This window comes from Notamacropus eugenii, chromosome 2 (assembly GCF_028372415.1).
Source record: "Notamacropus eugenii isolate mMacEug1 chromosome 2, mMacEug1.pri_v2, whole genome shotgun sequence".
Lineage (NCBI taxonomy): Eukaryota > Metazoa > Chordata > Mammalia > Diprotodontia > Macropodidae > Notamacropus > Notamacropus eugenii.
Window position 1 is genome coordinate 119,379,927 of NC_092873.1, and position 18,973 is coordinate 119,398,899.

Here is an 18,973-nt window from a genome sequence, read left to right on the forward strand (position 1 = left end):
CCTTGCCACCACACTTACACTTACTCTGGGTTTACAAGATTGAACTTGAAAAAGTAACACTGAAAGGGTGTAAGAGATGCACAAAAACTAGGTAACACAAATGAAAATGTAAGACTTCCTTTGGTTCTGCCTCTAAGTGTTGGTAAGTTTCTTCTTAACTCGCTTTACAATAAATTCTAACAAAATGGTGGTATCTGCTTGGAAAAATGAAACCACTGGTTCTCTCCTGAAACTGTTGCTTGAGTTTACAAGTCAATGACTATTTCAAAAGAAGAAATTTTCAAAGTTAATCTTTAGTTGTTTTCCTTGATAGTATTAAAAGTAATTTTTTACACAAGTAAAACCATGATAAAGTAATGTGACAGAGAGAAAGGGCATTTTCTTTTATTGAATTTTCTAGTTAACTGGGAGTTAAACAGCCACTTTTTGAAATTGAAAGTATCTCAGAGATATTATCAGACTACTTTCCTGACTAAATCTTGTGGAGTGAATGTAAATGAATGTTTCTTCTTTTGTTTAGGATCCTTAAGAGCATCAGGATAGGGGGTGAAAGGTCAAATCTGTACTGAAATCATCTTATTCACTCATGATTTATAACTTTCTCCCAAAGGGAGAAAGGCAGAAAATTTTGGATTCATTGGAGGGGAGGTAATATAACAATGGAATGGGAACAGGTATTTCTCGAGTACCTCCTGTGTGCCAGGCACTATGCCAAGCACTTTACAAATATCTCATTTGATTCTCACAACAATTCTGAGAAGTACTATTACTATCCATATTTTAGAGTTGACCTGAACTTGAATCCTCTTCTACCACTTGCTATTTCTGTGTGACCTTGGAATACTTCACTTTACTCTGGGCCTCAATTAATGTTCCAATCAAAAGCACTGGTAGGAGGGTATGGAGGGTGCTGTTACACTCAACAACCTCTAAGATCTCTTCTGGCTTTAAAATGAACTGTTTATTAAATTTGGAATAAAAGTGAGAACATAATGTATGATTCTACAACCCTGAATAAGGTGAGGTTCTAATTGAATGAAGTTTTATAATAAGCAATGTAAAGATTAGGTTTTCTGATTTACAATAAGCTCTCTAGAGAGGAATCAAATTTGCTAGTTATTGAACCAAGGTTTGCCACAAGAGCACATCCAACTATGGGGGGGCATGACTGGAGTTGGAAATTAAAATGTTAATTTTGCTGTTTAGAACTCTTTTCTTGTGCATATTCAGCCCATGTGTTTAAGACACCAGCTTTTATCAATCTTGAATGCCTTCTTTCTAGCTTCTAAGCTTGCATCATCTATTGGAGGCTTTCTTGGGCTACCAGGCTGAAGGAATTTCTGGATATTGGGAAGCTTGCTGACTCTCGCTTTGAACTCCTAAAATGAAGAAAACAATGGCACCAACTGTAAATGAAGTAATTAGCCTTGCACACTGGAGCAGGGCCCCAAGGTTGTTCTTGCCAGGACCCTGTGGAAATTGTTTCATCCTGGGAGAAAGCTGTGGCAAGCATTTTTACCCTATGTGGAACTGAAAGTCCTCAGGAATTCCCTGTTCCACAAATGGATAAGGCCCACTTTTTAGTTACGTAATCCATGAAGGAACAGCCTTCTCTTTTCAAAATGTATATCCCACATAGGTTTTTTTCCTAAATTATTTGTATAGATTTGTTGAAAGCCAAATTGGAAGTGGCAACTTGAGTTAGTAGATGGAGCACCAATTAGCTTCCATATTCAAAGAATGCATGTCTTGCCTCTAACACATACTAGCTGCATGACTCAGAGCAAGTCATACAACTTCTTATTACTCCCAGACATTCTACTGTGACTTTAAGCTACAGAGTTATAGGTTGATTTTCATTGATCAGTTGAGTTTGTCCAATAGGATTTCCCTACACCAATGAATGGTGGCCTCAAACCACCCCTGCCCACAATAAAAACAGCTACATAGGAAATCAAAAAGGAAAGCTTTAGCAAAATTTGATAGGTTGTAAGCCCATGGAGGGCAAAGATCATGACATTCATTTTTTTATTTCCCTACCTCTACTCCCAGGGTTTAGCACAGTATTTTGTGCATAATAGGTGATAACTCTTGATTTATTAGTGAATGCATTGAGGAATTTATACAATTTAGGGCCTTGTTCTAATGTGTCTAACATGAAAAGCCTCCTCTGTTTGCTCAGAGTGGTGCAGAGAAGACCAATACTCAGAAGCTATACTATTAAAATGAAAGTTTTAGTTGGTCCCACCAAGCTGGAAAGACTTGGAGCTTTGGGTCTGGCCTTGGGCTTTTTGCCCACCATTTGAAAACACATTCAGCCAAATTCATTAAGACTCATCACCAGAAGGGTGCTCAACAACTGATGACAGTTTTGGGCCACAGCATTTCATGAAGACCATCTTTGAAGGAGGCTTTGGGAGATAAATAGAGTTAGGGTCAGTAGAGAAAGGAACCACACAAGAGAAATCCATATCTTTAAGTCAAGTAATTAGCAAGCATGTATTAATCATCCATTGTGCTGCTCTAGGCACTACACTAAATTCTAGAGATAAAAAGAAAAAACAAACACCATCCCTGCCTCAAGGAGCTGACAGCTGAAGGGGAAGACAACATGTAAAGCAATGGTTATGCAGAAGATAAATGGTGACCACTTTTGATGGAATTACCTGAAGCTTAGGGAATGCAGAGAATGCCAGATTTGAGTTCCTCAGCCATTAGGATGACTTCAAGCAACTGTACATCTGCCCAGCTCAACTGGTTGCCCACAAGATAATTTTTCCCATGATCTTTCAATGCCTGTAGGATTAGTGACAAGGAGAGAAGGGAAAGAATGTATGGGAATATTAGGTGTGATAATGGAAAGAGCCAAAATACACTGAAGAAAATATAGGGTAGAAGAAGCTAGAGAGCAATTTTATTTTTACCTTGTTAGGTATTCAGGAAAGAAGCATTTATTAAACACCTTCTGTGTACTAGGGTCTGTGATAAGTAGTAAGCATATAAAGTAAGCCAAAAAAAAGGTCCCCCTCTCTCATGGATACTGGTCTAATGGAGGAAACAAGATGTAAACCACTTCACACAAACAAGCTATAGAAAGGGTTATTTCAGAGTTGTCTCAGAAGGAAGATAAAACATTTTTTTTTCACCAAAGACCAAAACTCAAAATATTTTAAAATGTTTTCACCTATGATGGGGTCTGTGAATTATCTGTCACCACATATGGAAACTGACAGACCTGTGGATAAATCTCTTCTCCACAATGACAAAGATAACAATGCAACATTTGTGTTTTTTGACAATACAACAATTGTGAAACAAGTCTGGTACAACAGATTTTTCTGTTTCAGACATTATTCAACAACTGAACACACATTCATTAAACACTTCCTACATGCACGGCACCCAGGTGGCACAGTGGATAGAATGCCAGGCCTGGAGTGAAGAAGACTCATCTTCTGGAGTTCAAATCCAACCTCAGACTTACTAGCTCTGTGACCCTGGGCAAGTCACTTAACCCTGTTTCACTCAGTTTTCTCATCTGTAAAATGAGCTGAAGAAGAAAATGGTAAAACTACTCCAGTATCTCTGCCAGGAAAATCCCAAATGGGGTCATGAGAAGTCAGATGAAACTGGAAACTACTGAACAATAACAATGCATAGCACTGGGTAAGGTAATTGGGATAAAAAAGGCAAAAAAAATCTAATCTCTGTCATCAAGGCACTTGTAACAACATCCCAGGAGAAGGATACCACAACGTACGTAGACAAACAAAATGCACAGTACATATGCTTAAAGTACAATGAATACTTGTGCAAAACAGTCACTTCATTGACTGAATAACATATAGGACTGAGTTGTACAAGGAACCTGGAGATCACCTAGTCCAACTAGCTTATTTTTCAGGTGAAGACAAGGAGCCCAATGAAGTTGAAATGATTTCCTCAACCTACACAAATAAAAAATGGCAGCGCTAGAATTGGAACCTGGATGTCAGATCCACATTTCAGTGAAATTATGATCTGTAAACTCACAGCCTAATAACTTAGAACAGATGTCTTATGGATGAAATTCTCAACTGGGAATCAGAAGGACCTTGATTATCCTGCTAGCTTTGCCAGTTACTGGGTGACCTTGGGCAAGTCACTGGACTTCTCTGAGACTCCATTTCACCATCCATAAAGTGGGCATGATACTCGCATTGCTCCCCTAACAGGGCTGTTGTGAGGATCAAGTAAAATCAAGCTTGTAAACTATTTGATAATCATAAAGCACTTGAGAAGTGTAAGATGCTGTCACTATAGGATTTAAAGCTTTTCCTAACCTAACAGCAACCTACCCTTTCATCTTTCATTTCACAATATTCACATTCACACAGTCTAAAGTCCAGACAAACTGGCCTTCTTCCTGTTCCTCACACGAGGCATCCCAAGTCCTGACTACATATGTTGGCAGTTTGGCCCCCATGCCAGAATGCACTCACTCTTTACCTAAACCTTCCTAGAGTCCCAAGTTTCCTTCAAAGGTCATCTCAAAAATCACCTCCTGACCTTCCAGACGGCCCCTCCCCACATTTAGGAATGTCTTCCCCCCAAATTACATTGTACTCATTTATGTGTGTATATACATACCCATGCCCCTCTTGTCCCCCACACACACATATGCACTTTAGGTATAAGAATACAAGCTCCTTGAAGGCAGTGTCTATTTGATTTTGCCTTTGTATCCTCAGGGCTGAGCCCAGTCCCTGCTATGCATCTGACTCATTAATAAATGCTTGATGCCAGTGGATCTTTTGATGTAATTAATACACATGTGTACTAAATGATTTAGTAAGTCTTCGATCCCAAAGGGATGTACCAACTTTGTATAAAAGTTCAAAGTTTCCATTTTTATGGAAAGAACACATGGAGCTTAGCCACCAGCCCTTCCCTCATTTACCAGTCTACAAAGATACATAAGAATTCAGGGAGATCAGGGCCAGTTCTAGCCATATAAATTTTTCAACATTAAAAATTAATATTAAGTGCCCTTTTTGAATTCTCCTGATGCTGAGTTCTAGGGGGCTGCCTATTTTATTTTCCCCTATTTCCAACTCTATGAATTCATAGGATCATAGATTATGAGCTAGAAGCGATCTTAGGGGTCATTAAGTCAAGCTTCCTCATTTTACAATGAAGAAACTGAGACCCAGATAGGACCAGTGACTTGCCCAGGGTCCCACAACTGGTAAGTGTTTCAGGTATTATTTGAACCAAGGTCTTCCTGACACCAAGTCCAGCATTCTAGCCACTATATAGTGCTGTGTTTCTTCGTAAAGCTTAGGAAACTGAGGTCCAGGGTTAGTAAGTCATGTGCCCATATGTCCACAGGTAAAACGTATCAGAGGCAGGATCTGAACTTAGATCCTCTGTCTACAGCACCAGTAGTCATCCTTCCGTACCGTGGGGCCTCCAATGCTTCTGCATTGTGATGTATTTTCTCAGAATGAAATAGAGAAGGTGCGTGTAATTTCACTGACTATCCAGGCATCGTATCGTCCATACCTTCTCGTACACTGGGAAGAACCTTTCAGTGGCTCTCTCAATGATGTAGTTGAAATTCTTTTGTTTTTCTTCAGGCAAAGAAAATGGGAAGTACATAATCATGTCATTCAGGTCCCTCATCCCTTCCACATACATGTCAATACTAGAAAAGAAAAATGGCATGATTAAAAATATAATTACTAGGTGAAATGACTGAAAAAAACATTTAATAATGACTGATATAGAAAAGGCTTTATGATTTGTAAATCATTTTGCCTACATTATTTCATTTAAGCCTCTCATCACTATAAGCTAGGTGCTACAGGTATTAGCCCTATTTTAGAACTGAGAAAACTGAGGTTCAGAGAATGACTTGCCTATGGTCTCACAGCTAGTAGGTGTTAGGGTCAAGGTTTGAACTTGGTCTTCCTGTTATTGACGTTCAGTCACTTCAGTCATGTTGGAAACTTTGTGACTGGAGTAAACTGGAGGTGGGATGTGTGCTAAGAGTGTCTGCAGCAGGAGGAGTCCTTGTGCAGGTCCAAGGCACAAGCCCATGGATTGCTTTGTATGCCCAAGAAGCATGATGGCTTATAGTTCAACGTTGGGTGCTCAGTGGATGTTCTAAGGATTAGGGTTGCCCAGTGTTCACTCATAAAGCAATTACTTTTTTCAGCATCTTACTTGCTTCTGTAGATTTAACAGTATTACTCAACATCTGGCACATAGTTACTCTTTGGAGAGGGGGCTTGAGAATTAGTGGGGACCAGAGAAATGTCTGATTTGGGATCTTGTTGGTCACTCTGCAGAAGTTTTTTATTTTTTTAACATATGGTTATACCTGTTTTAAAAATATAGGATAATAGTTTTGGAACAAGAGATACTTCAGTAGCCACTAAATATACTCCTCACTTTACAGATGAGAAAAATGAGATTCAGGGATGTTTAGTGATTTTTCCAGGGTCATACAAATAGTAAATCTCAACATGAGTTTTGAACTTAAATCACAGGATCATGGACAAAGAGTTGGAAGGGACCTCAAAAGTGAACTAGCCTGACCACCTCATTTTAAAGGTAAGGAAACTAAGGACCAGAGTAGTCAAAAATCACACAAGCAGTATGCATCAAAGGTGAGATTTGAACTCAAGTCATAGGGCAGGTAGGTGTCTCAGTGGATGGAGTGACAGGCCTGGAGTCAGGAAGACCTGAGTTCAAATTCAGCCTCACTCACTTATTATCTGTATGACCTTGGGCAAGTCTCTTTGCCTCAGTTTCCTCATCTGTCAAATGAACTGGAGAAGGAAATGGCAAACCACTCCAGTATCTTTGCCAAGGGAACCTCAAATGTGGTCACAAAGAGTTGGATACAACTGAAATGACTGAGCAACAACAACATGGGATCACAGATGTAGGTTTAGAAGGGACCTCAAAAGGCAACTAATCCAACCCACCCCCATTTTACAGATAAGGAAACAGAGAAACAGGGTAATGACAAAAGGTCACATAAGTAGTATGCATCAGAGGTGAGATCTGAGCATAGATCTTCCAACTCAACATACAGTGTCTCTTCTTTGGCAGCTATGTGAAGTATGTATAAGATCCTGTGGTAGGCCTGAGGATACAAACACATAAAAGAAACGGTCCCTCCTCTTGAGAAGCTTACAGTGTCCTTGGGGGATATATAAGGAAAACTTGGTAAAGGGGAGAGAAGTGCTAAGAAAATTAGGAAACATTTCCAACGGGAAGTGGCCCATGAACTGAACCCTGAAGGAAGCTGGGAGTCTTAAAAAGTGAAAATGAGAAGAAAACACATTTTTTTCGGTCCCAGGACCTCTTTGTTGGAACAAAAGACCTATTTCTCAATTCACCTTTGCCAACACCAATAAGACCTGTCCAGAGTGAAAGGGAAGAAACATTACTTTTGATGAGCCCATTGGAACTATAGAAGGAACATTGGCTCAGATTTTGAAAATCTAGATGGGTGAGATGATTGCTGAGATATAGTTTGGTTCTAAAATTCTGAGATTCTCTGAAAACATGAATTCCAATCCCAGTGCTGGTATAAAATAGTCCAATGACTTTGGGCCATTTCTTCTCCCTGGGACTTAGTGATCTCATACAATGGGAATCATAATTCTGTCTACCTTGCAGAATAAAGGTCAAGATAAAATGAAATCTTGCCCTTGAACATACTTTTAAGAGCATAAAGTATTGTTATGACATGCCAAAGAAAGATGTCATATGTAAGCTATTAATTCATCACTATAGTATAGACTTTAAGATTCATCATGGAGAAGTAAAAAGCGGGGATCCTTAGTCCTTTATGTGTCATAAACCTCTTTTTGACCCTTTCTGGTTAATCCTATGCACCCTTTCTCAGAATAATGTTTTGGAAGTGTAAAATAAAACACACAGAATTACAAAGAAAACCAATTATGTTGAAGTATGGTTATCAAATTTAAAAAAAAAAATGAAGTTCATGTACTCCAGGTTAAGAACTCCTCATTATGGAACAAGCCTTAGAATTAGGTGACTCATGTTCAGGTCCCATCAAAGACACATACTGGCTGTATGAGTCTAGACAAGTGACATAAATCTCTAAGAGTTACAGTTATGAGTGACTTGTCTTGTTAGAAAGGGTTTCCCTACTAGAATTCCCTCTGCCAGTGAAATCCTAAGTCAGGCTAAAATTGTAACATTTGAGCTACCAGGGACTTGACCAAAGACTTCTTGGAGAAACCTTGAATGCTTGACCTGCCTTGCAGAACAGATCTAGCTACAGAAAAGGAATTAGTTTAAAATTGTTGTCTCTTTCTTAAAACAGATCTATTGGTTTCAAAAGCAGTCATCACTGGCAATTCAAATTGAATAGGATAACTGACGCCTTTGAACCTCAGTTTCCTCATTTGTAAAAAAAGGATGTTGGACTAGATGATTTCTAAGGTTACTTTCAGTTCTACATCTGTGATCCTATTATGTTGAACACTTTCTACTTTTCCCCTAATTCTTCTATTCCAAGAGTGTTATAAACCTCATTAGCAATCTAGTTAAGCCTATGTATCCTTTCTCAGAATAATATTTTTAAATGCATAAAACAAAATACCTAAGATTATAAAGGAAACCAATTAAATAAAATATAGTTATCAAAATACTTAAATCAAAATCATAAGGATAAGAATACTGCCTAATCAAACATAGATGTGTTAAGGCACAGAAATGGAAAAAGTCCATCTACATATTGGCAGCCAGGACCTTCTTTAAAATGGAAAAAAGCTTGATTTGGGGCTTTAAAAACATCAACCTCTCTTTTTAAGGACATTTTCTCTTGGTTTAGACAAACATGCAAAACTAATCAACCAATCAACATTTGTTAAGCACCTATTATGTAGCAGGGACTATGTTAATGTTGGGGATACAAAAAGAGACAAAATACAGCCCCGACTTCGAGGAGCTCATAATCTCACGATCACCACTGTGAAGCATAATTCACTATGAGTTGTATTGGTTTTGTGGTTTTGTCTGCACCTATGATTCATCAGCATGGGCGACTCCCTCACCTCTACAAATTGACAAGTCACCTGTCACCCCACTTTTAGGGGGACACTGAGAAGTTAAATAGTCTTTCCAGGGTGAAACAGGTAGTGTCCAAGCCTGGGCTGGAATCCAGTTCTTTCTCACTCCAAAACACAAAAAAATTCCTTGAGAATAAAAATTGTTTCAATATTTCCCTTCTTTGTTTTTATATTCCCATAGCCTAGAACCGGACCTAACACAGAGTAGGTGCTTAAGAAATGCTTATTGATGATTCATTCAATATAGGTTACTTTCCATTATACAACATGGCTTGTCTATGATGAGCAAATAAACATAATTTTTAAAACAACTTCACTTTCACTGAGTTAATTAGTGAAGATATTTATTGGTTTTGAACACATGCTTTTTCAAATCAATAAAAATTATTTTAAAATTATTATTGGAATTTTTTTTTTAATTCCATGTCACTATTTTTTCTCTCCTGAGCAACTCACCTAGGTATATCTGTGGATGGGCCAGCCCATTGCAAATGGGCCTAAAAAGATTAGTGGGAATGTATTCCATAAGGAGTCCATTAGAATATAAGCTCTTTGAGAGCAGAGACTGTTTTTTGCCTTTTTTGTATCAATGAGCATAGCACATGCCTGGCACATAGGAGATACTTAATAAATATTTACTGATTAACTGACCAATAAGTAGTCTACAAAAGTCAATATCATTACCTTATATTCAGCTGTCCACTGCAAAGTTAGAGATTTTGTTTCTTCTTTGATCTCCTACTACTTTAATGCTCCCACCTGAGAGATCCCACTAAAAGGCCAACAATAGTCCAAGAACATCTCAGATGGGGAAAGGAAGTAAAAAAAGTTTTACACATTTCTAACATGCTGATGAGAGCATTATTGTTTTCATAACAGTAAAGAAGATAACTGTTCAACACAATTTCATTCTGAGACAGAGGTTGTAATGAATAAATAGCAAGCCTTGGAGTCAGGACTTCCTGGGTTCAAGTCTTGCCTCTGAACTCTACTGGCCATGTGACTCAGGACAAATCAGTTGTCAATCTCAATTGTTAAGAAGAAATTTGCTAAAATGAAAAAGGTGGCTTCAGTGTTCTATTATAAACAGGCAATGATTACTGTACAATGCTCTCTCCTTCAGGTCCTTCCCATACAAGTTGTATTTGGCAGCTATGTATTTCAAGATGGCTCTAGTTTGTACTATGTACATTCCATCCATTTCAACCATTGGCACTTGTTGATACATTAGGTTTCCATCTGAAAACAGAAAGAAATTCAAGTTTACTCCCCTTCGTTGGAGTATGGTCATAGTGCTGGAACCAGAGTGGAACCTAGAGGTCTTCTAATTCAACTCTCTCATTTTACAGTGGAGGAAACTGAGGCCCACCAAGGTTACAAGACCTGTATAATACATATTTATTCCCTTCCCCTACGTTTACTCACATAGGTGACACAATGGACAGTGTCCTGGCCTTGGAATTAGGAAGACCAGATTTCAAATCCTAACTGAGATACTTGCTAGCTATGTGGCCCTGGGCAGATCACTTAACTTACTAGCACCAGCTTCCTCATCTGTAAAATAGGGGGTCATAATAGGGCTGAGTATGCAGGGTTGTTGTAAGGATTAGATTTATTAAGAGCTTTGTTGCCCTTAATGTGCCACATAAATTATTATATTTGTATAGTTTAAAGTATAGCTTTTATGTCTTTTAAAGAATGTAAGCTTACTGAGGGAAAAGACTTTCATTTTTTCATCTTTGTCATGTCTTAGATAGTATCTGGTGCACAGTAAATACTTAATAAATGCTTGTTGACAGAATGATCCATCTTCTCTCCAGCTCCTACTGCCATACCCTAGTTCTCATCAGCTTCCATCTAGATTATGGCAATATGTTTCTCATTGATCTCCATCCCTTGAGTCTCTGTCTTTTCCAATCTGTCTTTTCTAGTCTTTTGGAAGGATGACAATTATCAAGTTACTTCTTTGCACAAAAAAATCCCATAATTCCAACTTCGTAATGTAACTTTTGCATGTAACACATTAATACTTCTGTTTAAAAGTGATAAATAATAAGCAAACTAGGTATTGGAAATTCTTCAGTTTTTTTGAGCAGTTAGCAGACAAACCTAAGGATGTTTATTTAATAAGATGGCCATAACTTTTCATTATACACTATTTTTGCATTAATAGCTGTTGTGAATATAGGAGCTATATTTGCGATTTTACAGAGATAAAGCAGTACCACAAAATAGCATATTTATGCTTTTGGATAGTAATGATTAACTCGTTAATCAGGTTTTCAGTTACATTTTATCCCTTTTATAAATAATCAATAGGACATTTATAGCTTTGCTGACTGACATACATTGTGTTTATTTTGTATTTGTATGACTATAATGTTTAAACCTGTGCACCTAATGACTAAGAAGTGGAAGGAAATACCTGAAAAAATAATTTGGGGACTCATATGAAACCAAATTTCCGCATACCTTTGATTCATTGGATGCTTATTTTGTAAGTAAATAAAAGATTTAATCTGATTATTTTCTGTTGAAGTTTTATAAGTAAGATTTGAAGAAATGGATGATTTTCACTAAGCTAAAATTTATTTGCTGGTTCTAAAACTTAGTCCTTTTGGTACCATAAGATGGTAATACTGTGCTTGTGTAGTAACATATCAGATTTATTTCTCTAGAGGCTTTTGTGGTAATCAGAGTACTTACTAACATTTGACAAAGTATGGATTTTATTGTAATTTTTAAAAATCTGTTAAAGAATTATCGTAAGACTAAAAATATTGAAACTCTTCCATGACCTCTATAATCTTTCCAGTCTTGTATCCCATCACAGTTACTTTCCATCCTTCTTCTAGCCAGCTCAACTCCCTTTGTTCACTGACCCAGAGGAGATGCCTTAAAAACTTAACCCTTTCAATTCTGAACTCTTGATCTGGGCCTCTCTTGATAAAATTGGTGAGTGCCTCAAGAGTCTCTTATAGCAGACTGGCTCCATCCATGCTTCACATAGCTACTTTGCCCCTGGTTCTTACTCGTTGTAGTCTCTATCTCTTTTTTCATTTTCTGTCATGTCCAATTCTTTGTGACCCCTTTTAGGGTTTTCCAGTTTTTGGCCACCACAAAGAGAGCTGCTATTCTTCAGCTCATTTTACAGATGAGGAAACTGAGGTAAACAAGGTTAACCCTGGAAGCTCACACAGCTAGGAAGTGTCTGACACTAGATTTGAACTTAAGAAGAGGAATCTACCTTATGACAGGGCTGGCACTCTATCCACTATGCCACCTAGAAAGGCATCCCTTTGGGCTACATATTGACTTAGAAAACCACAAATTAACATTATTTATGTTGTATTTTTATTTATTTTCTGAAACATTTCCCAATGACATTCTAATCTGGTTTCTACTTCACTTAAGGGAACTGGCCAGGAATATGACATCTCTTCATTATGCTAACATGGATTTCTGGCCAAGCTCTATAGACAGACTTCTCTGCCTTATTCCTGGAATGCCTTTCCCTGCTATCTCCTTCTATTGGCCTCCTACCCATCCTGGGAGATCCAACTCACACACCACTTCCTCCATGCAATCTTCTCTGATCCTCTTATATCACAGTACTTTCTACTGCTCTCATATACCAGGTTCTAGTCTTGTTTTAATATTATATATGTACTTTTTGGGGGTAAAATGTAGGAATATAGGATCCTAAGTTGAGAGCTATAAAAGATCTCAGAGATTTCCATCTCAAATAGATTATAAAATTCTAGAGGGCAGGACCCTGTTTTATTTATCCTTATATTTTCTTGAACTACTTAACTCAGAGCTCCTCAAATGCTAATGATTTAATAAATGTTTATGTAATAAATGAAAGCTAATTCATACCCTAGTGTTAGCAAACATTATCTTGGTGCTTACTTTTTACAAGAAATATATCTGAAGAGATTAATATTTACTGCCCCCAAAGAATTTCAGATATGAGAGCTACTCTACAGCAGAGGTTAGATGGGAACTTCCTGGTACTCTTTAGGTCACAGTAATTTAGTATATAGTATGGTGAGCACTAGATTTAAAAGCAGGTGATCTGGGTTTGGATCACTGCCACTTACTAGCTGTGTTGCTATGGTGAATTCACTTGTCAGAGTCTTAGTTTTCTCATGTATAATATGGGATTAATAGTACTTGAATATGTTATTATGAAGAAAGAACTTTGTGTAAGGCTTAAAGTTTTACTTGGTTCATTATAACTCCTAGGGCTGCCATGTTGTTCATTCTCCTTCTTGAGCTACGTCAAGTCTGCTCTCCCCTCATTCTCCTTACTCAGTGTCACAACATTGCTATTTCCTGACTCCTGGGGTCCCACCAGCATTTTTAGTTTGTAAAGAATTTTGCATTGCATATATTATCTCATTTGACTCTCACAACAGCCCTGAACCATTTAGTTATGTGCAAATTGAGACTGAAAGTTTAGTGACTTCCTCAGGATCACTGGGCACAAAGATCACAGAGCAAGGGTTTCAGGGAAGATTCCAAATCTGGTGTTCCTGACTCCAGGTGCAGCAGGCTATCCACTGCACCAACTAGCTGCCTTAAGTAAAGACAGTTTATAGAGAGCTAGGGCTCTGCTTCAGAGGGAAAAGTTTTGCTTTCTAAGAGGATGGGGAGGGGGAACCTATTTCTGGAAAAAAAAAAAGGAAATAAGCATTTATGAAGTGCCTACTATGTGCCAGTAAGGGTTTTTAAAAATATTATTTCATTTGATCCTCACTACTCTGGGAAGCAGATACTATATCATCATCCCCATTTTATATTCAAAGAAACAGTAAGGACACACAGCAATGATGAAATTATTTCTACAAAAAAACCCTCCAATAACTCCCAATTGTCAAGTCTTTCCTCAAATTCATGGAATCACATGATCCAATTGCAACCTAATCTTTCTGTCTTAAATCTCATCACTCTTTACTTCTACCACATTCCTCTACAGAAGGCTGGGGCCCTTTGTTTCATGAGGAAAAAAACTTTACTTTCTTCCCTGATGTGTTTGTTTTGAAATTCAAACCCTACCTACGAGGTACAGAGAAGCACACTTGTCTACTGTTCCATGTAATTCCCCATCTGTGCTATGATTTATAACATACTTTTTCACAATTGTAGCATCAGAGGACTTCAGGGCTAGGAGGGATCCTAGAGAGTTTCTCTGTATCATTCCAGACAAGGCAATGGCAGTTAATCTGATCTTCATGGAGCAGTACAGAACAACAGCAAGGCTCTGAACTCACCCTTAATTAAATTCTCAAAATCTTCAGCTGTTTTGAAAAGCATTTCTTCATACTAGAGAGGAGAAGGACACACCAGGGCATCAGCAATGAAATCATAAATTGTTAACACTGGAAGGGACCTTAGAGATCACCTAAGACTGTTAGGGGGTATCATAAGACTAGGAGTCACAAAGACCTAAGTTCAAATCCTGATTCAGGTACATATTTGCTAGCTGGGTAACCCTGGATAAGTCATTTAACTTGTCTGGGCTTCAGTTTCCTCCTCTGCAAAAATAAGGACCTTGGACTTCCAGCTTTACATCTTTGATTCTACGATGCTCTCATCCAACACTTCTTAGACTTTATATTCTCAGAATTCCCCTTCACATTCTTGATGAAATATTTTTGACCTACCCAAAGAGCTTCTGTTTATGTGGCTTCTATCTATTGATATTTGTAATATAGATATCAAAACAGCTAAATTTTAATACATCTTAATTGTAAATCCATTTTTAAATTTTATTCATTTAGAATAACAATAATATACTCATTTCATGCTAACCTAATATGTGTAACCACCCAGGGTTCTCTTAAAACCTCTGCAGACCTTTATGTCTAACCTAGGTTGTTGGTACAATAGAAAGAACTTTTCAGTATTTAAAAAGAAGTTTGTTCAAGTTTACAGTAACCACATTACACATATGTCCACAAAGTAGTTGTATTTTCAATCCTGTGACAGAGCAGAGTCCTATGATTAGTAGAACTGAAAGTCCTCAGATCTCCTAAGAAGCAGGCAGAGCTGGAAGGGACACTGGAGGTTATCCCCTCTAATCTCCTCATCTGGCAGGAGAGGAAACTAAGAGGTGAAGTGATTTATCAGTATAAAAGAGGAGGGAGAAAAATCACTCATTACCCCCTGAAAAATTATTACAAACTTTTTCTACCATATCAATCTAAATTATTAATGTTTAAAAGTTTAGAAACTTAGCAAAGACTTTAGGAACACCTTTTAAATGATGAATCTGAACTTTTCCCAATCCTGACTGAATCTGTTAAAAAAAAAAAGTCCACAAAAATGAAGATTGTTTAAATCTCTTCAGAAACTAACACAACTTCCTGGTTCCTTGGTCAATTCTCAAAAATTGTCTGTTAGGGAAATTAATCAGAACTAGTATCATTCTTTCTGTTAAAAAGCACAGAAAACTTTTTTTAAGAGTTGTTACAATAAGGCAGAGCCAAGATGGCAGAATAGAAAGACACACATATGCTGGGTCTCCCCACACAGCCATAAAATACCTGTAGAGAGGGACTTTGAACAAATTCTGGAGCAGCAGAAGTGGAGAACAACAGAGTGGAGGAGATTTCTAGGCCAGAGTGACCTGAAAGGCCCATGGGAAATGTCTCCACCAGACGTGAAGCAGAACCCAGCCCAGCCTTGGCCGCGTGGCGTGGCTCTGGGCGGAATCTCCAGTCACAGTAGCAGCAAATTGCCAGTCACAGTAGCAGCAGTTCGCAGATCCCTCAACCCACTGGCGCCAAAGGTCAGTGACAGGGATTTTTCAGCTGGCTGGGAAGGGAGAAGAGCCTTCCCATAGCTCCGGCCTTAGGCAGTGGCCCCAGAGGCCACATCAAGCAGGCAGCAGCAGTTCCCAATGTGACCCCTACAGCAGGCTGCATCCATTGTTGGACTGTAAAACCCCTGGGGGCACTGAGCAGCCCATTCTTGCCTCAGTCCTGTGTAGAGGCCCTGAGGCAGCTGATCTTTATCTTACACTGAATGGTAGCCCTGCCCATGCAGCTTATCTGAATCTCAGCCCCCAGTGCTGGCCTTGCGGAACTGGAGGCCAGGTGGCTGGGGAAAGGAAGCACTGCCAAGATTCTGGGCACAAAAATCTCTGCATGCTCCCAGACCAGTGTACACGCTTGATTGTGCCACCTTGGAGGAACTGAGATCTTACAGATTCCCAGAGTATACTCTATTCTTGACAAAGGACCCAAAAGTCAAGTAACTGGTTGGGAAAATGCCCAAAAAAGGGAAAAAAAATAAGACTATATGTACAAGGTTACTTTCTTGGTGAACAAATATCTTCTCCCATCCTTTCAGATGAGGAAGAACAATGTGTACCATCAGAGAAAGACATAAAAGTCAAGGCTTCTGTATCCCAAACATCCAAAATAAATATTCAGTGGTCTCAGGCCATGGAAGAGCTCAAAAAGGATTTTGAAAATCAAGTAAGAGAGGTGGAGGAAAAATTGGAAAGAGAAATGAGAGAGATGCAAGAAAATCATGAAAAGCAAGTCAACAGCTTGCTAAAGGAGACCCAAAAAAATGCTGAAGAAAATAATACTTCTAAAAAATAGGCTAACTCACCTGGCAAAAGAGGTTCAAAAAGCCAATGAGGAGAAGAATGCTTTCAAAAGCAGAATTAGCCAAATGGAAAAGGAGGTTCAAAAGCTTACTGAAGAAAATAGTTCTTTAAAAATTAGAATGGAACAGATGGAAGCTAATGACTTTATGAGAAACCAAGAAATCACAGAACAAAACCAAAAGAATGAAAAAATAGAAGAAAATGTGAAGTATCTCATTGGAAAAACAACTGACCTGGAAAATAGATCCAGGAGAGACAATTTAAAAATTATGGGACTACCTGAAAGCCATGATCAAAAAAAGAGCCTAGACATCATCTTTCATGAAATAATCAAGGAAAACTGCCCTGATATTCTAAAACCAGAGGGCAAAATAAATATTGAAAGAATCCACAGATCACCTCCTGAAAGAGATCCAAAAAGAGAAACTCCTAGGAATATTGTAACAAAATTCCAGATCTCCCAGGTCAAGGAGAAAATATTGCAAACAGCTAGAAAGAAACAATTCAAGTATTGTGGAAATACAATCAGGATATCACAACATCTAGCAGCTTCTACATTAAGGGATCAAAGGCCTTGGAATATGATATTCCAGAAGTCAAAGGAACTAGGACTAAAACCAAGAATCACCTACCCAGCAAAACTGAGTATAATACTTCAGGGGAAAAAAATGGTCTTTCAATGAAATAGAGGACTTTGAAGCATTTTTGATGAAAAGACCAGAGCTGAAAAGAAAACTTGACTTTCAAACACAAGAATCAAGAAAAGCATGAACAGGTAAACAGCAAAGAGAAATTATAAGGGACTTACTAAAGTTGAACTGTATTCCTACGTGGAAAGACAATATTTGTAACTCTTGAAACTTTTTTCAGTGTTTGGGTAGTTGGTGGGATTACGCACGCACACACACACACACACACACACACAGAGCACAGGGTGAGTTGAATTGGATGGGATCGTATCTTTAAAAAAATGAAATTAAGTAGTGAGAGAGAAATATATTGGGAGGAGAAAGAGAGAAATGGAATGGGGCAAATTATCTCTCATAAAAGAGGCAAGTTAAAGACTTTTCAGTGGAGGGAAAAAGGGGGAAGGTGAGAGAAAAAACATGAAGCTTTCTCTCATCACATAAAATGTACACTCATGTTGATATGAAAACCTATTTTACAATACAGGAAAGTGGGGGAGAAAGGGATAAGCAGGGTGGGGGGGATGATGGAAGGGAGGGCAATGGGAGGAGGGAGCAATTAGAAGTTAACACTCTTGGGGAAGGACAGGATCAAAAGAGAGAATAGAAACAATGGGGGGCAGGATAGGATGGAGGGAAATATAGTTAGTCTTACACAACACAACCGTTATGGAAGTCATTTGCAGAACTACACAGATATGGCCTATATTGAATTGCTTGCCTTCCCAATGGGGATGAGTGGGGAGGGAGGGAGGAGGAAAAGTTGGAACTCAAAGTTTTAGGAACAACTGTTAAGTATTGTTCTTGCATGCAACTAGGAAATAAGAAACACAGGTAATGGGGTATAGAAAGTTATCTTGCCCTACAGGACAAAAGAGAAGATGGGGATAAGGGAAGGGAGGGATGTTAGAAGGGAGGGCAGATTGGTGATAGGGGTAATTAGAATGCTTGGCGTTTTGGGGTGGGGGGAGGGGAGAAATGGGGAGAAAATTTGGAACTCAAAATTTTGTGGAAATGAATGTTGAAAACGTAAATATAAAAAAAGAGTTGTTACAATATAGGCAAAGATTGTAGAATCACAGAATGTTCAAGTAGAAGAGATTTCAGAGATGATCTAATCCAACTCCTACATTTTACAAAGGGTGAAACTGAGTCTCAGAGATGCAAGGTTTGCCTAAAGGTGTCTAGCTAGCTGGTGTTATCACCAGGACTTCGACCCAAGTCTGCTGAATCCACGGGCAGTGACCTTTCTACCAGACTCTGTTTCCACTTTTAGGCGATACTAAGTATCAAGATAAACGTGACTTTCAAGCTGCTCCCGAGTCTCAGTTCACTATTAAGAAAAAGAACGAAAGATATAGGTGACAGTGACTGGACCCCTTTCTGGAGGGAGTCATTCAGTGCGTTCCCTGTGACTTCCCTAGTAAATAAATACTCATGAGTCCGAAGGAAAAGAGTAACTGTAACAAACGAAGCCGTACCTCCACCCCCGCAGCTGCCAGCAGCCAGCGCACCGATTCCATTCTGCCTCTGCCATCGAAGTAATAGAGTTTGGGCTTCGCAGCCAT

At 38.5% G+C, this 18,973-nt stretch overlaps 1 pseudogene; it reads right to left on the reverse strand.

The window, feature by feature from the left end:
- Positions 1–354: 354 nt before the first annotated feature.
- On the reverse strand, positions 355–18,973 carry LOC140526328 (glutathione S-transferase-like; annotated as a pseudogene).